This window comes from Hipposideros armiger, unplaced genomic scaffold (assembly GCF_001890085.2).
Source record: "Hipposideros armiger isolate ML-2016 unplaced genomic scaffold, ASM189008v1 scaffold_1930, whole genome shotgun sequence".
NCBI classification, from domain to species: Eukaryota; Metazoa; Chordata; class Mammalia; order Chiroptera; family Hipposideridae; genus Hipposideros; species Hipposideros armiger.
This window is the reverse complement of record NW_017733280.1, coordinates 34,520-37,076: the sequence shown is the minus strand read 5'-3', so window position 1 is coordinate 37,076 and position 2,557 is coordinate 34,520.

The window sequence follows — 2,557 nt, the reverse complement described above, 5'->3', positions numbered from 1 at the left end:
ATTCCTGACCAATTAGTGAAACACAAATTAATCAACCAATCAATCAAAACAACAGTGATAGACAGAGAATCCTGCATTTTGGGTGATGTGCAGATAATTGAGATTGGCAAAAATGACAGACAGGCACTTTGTGGAGAGAGGCTGCAGGAGGCCTCTTGGGAGAGGTGATAGTGGAGCTGCTGTCAGGATGGGACGATGGAGTCAGTAAAAGGAAGTGTGTTTGAGGAACTCAGAGTCAGTGCCCCGTGGGGAAGAGCCTGGTTTGTCTGAGGATAAAAGACAGTGAGAAACTAAGGAGTTTATGAAAGAAAACCAGTTCAGTTCCAATGTGATGTAAATCTATAATATTAAGGGATGTGTTACAGGGATGTGCTGTCATGCTGAACACACACACGTGGCCCAGGAATCAGAGGAGCTGCAAGAGGGTCCTGAAGAAGGTGGAGCCATTGAAGTGTGGCCACTACCCCGTGTCAACCAGCTGAGCCAGCAGATGAGCCACAAGGACCTTCACTCCACAAGGGCTGCTGCTTCCTGTCAGCTTACTGAGGAATTCACACAGGAATCTCTGTGATTCACCTTTTCCAGAAACACGCAGCCCAGAGAATTCTGAAAGCACAACACTCCTGCACCAAACTATTACCTTTGAAAAAATGTCATTCGACCTGAATTAGTTTTGAATCATGGACATGTTAGTTTATTATAACACGTTCTCCTTCCTCTCAAACTTTTGAGGTAACATTGTCATATATTTGCCCTGACATACTTTATAAACCACAACATACATTCTTATTTATTTTTGCGTTAAACAGTCATATGTTTTATAGAATTTGACATAATCAAAACTTTCTCTATTTATCCACATAGTTACCAGATCTGATGCCTTTCATTTATGTGTAGATTCTCATTTCCTACTATCTGAGGGGGGTCCTTTGTTATTTCTGGTACCAGGGTTGTGCAGGCGATGAATTCTTTAAGCGTTCGTAGTTCTCAGAAAGTTTTATTGTGGCTTGTTTTTGAAGGATATTTTAACAGGGTAAAGGGCTGAAGGTGGACAGATTATTTTCATTGCTGTTCTGTTTTTGTTTGTCATACTCTGGAGGCATTGCTCCACTGTCTTCTCGTTTGTATGTTGTGAAGGGGAGATGTGCTCTGATCACTCTGGTTCCTCCTCTCTAGAAGGTGTCCCCTTTCTGACTGCTTTTATGATTGTCCTTCCACACCAGATTTAAGGAATTTGATTATNCTCTGTCCAATGCAGTAGCCACAAGCCACATGCAGCTGCTGAGCAGGAAATGCGGGTTGTTCCAGGACAGACATGCTGTCGTTCTGAAACACACAGCAGATTTCAAACTTAGTATAAAAATTATGTAAAATGTATTTCTATTTTTATTTAATCCTTATTGTAATGATAATATTTTCAACTAATTGAATTAAACAAAATAGATTATGAAAACTAATACCACCAATTTGTTCTAATATTTCAAATGCAGATCCTACATAATTTTAAATTATCTATCGGGTTCAATTGATTTTTTTTTTCTATTGGTAAGGCAGCACTGCAGAGTCATTTATATCAGTCACTTGCTTTTGAAAAAGTAGAGAGAACTTTCTGGCATCTCAAGGAAAAGTCAAGTCTTAGATTATTTTAACCACAATGAGAGCACAGGGTGGTGGTGAAGGCAAGGGACTCTGGGGCCAGAGGACCTCAGGTCCTTAGCTGGGTCACCGCTTTCTAGTTCTGACCTCAGACACGGTCTCATCCCTACAAGCCTCAGCTTCCACATCTGTGAAACGGGTTGATGATGTGAATGTTTGTTCATAGAGTACTTATGATGAAACAATTTAATAAATATGAAGTGCTATGAATGATGCTAATGCATGTTAAGTACACATGAATGTTTACTCCTCCTTTAAACTTAATTCTCATCTTTATACTTAATTTAAACACACGCAGACCCACAGATGCACTGCCCGTTGCACAGGTCACAGGGGGCACATTCAGCAGCCTGATGACATGCTCACTAAGCCTTTGGGCCCAGGGACATGGTCCTGTTTCTCCAACACAGACATCACGGATGTCCCAGCAGAGCTACAGCAGACCTACTTCATGATTATAGAGACCTGTGATGTGTGTGTAATCTCATCTCCCTCACCCCAGTGCAGTCAGCCCTGAGTGCGACTCCAGGTTCTGGGAGGAGGAACTTAGTTCTCTAGAAACTGCAAACCTGCCCTGTACACATAAATGTCAGGGTGGAGCACTCGCCAGTAGTGAAAGAATTCACAAGGCACAAAGGAATAGCAGTTAGAAAGTTTATTTACAAAGAGAAACACCAGCAGAAGAGTTGCTGGGGACAGAGTGTAGAGTAAACAGCTGCACTGAGCTCCTGGCTGCCTGGGTTTATAAGCTTGCCCTGCAGGGCAGTGGGGGCTGGTAGTTCAGTTAGCCATCAGTGGAAACTGTGGCTTGTTTCCTGCAGACCAGGGTTGCAATTTGCTTCAGCCTGCAGTGGAATCTTCTATTGTGTTTGGCTGTGTCCCCTGGAGTGGGGGAGGGTGC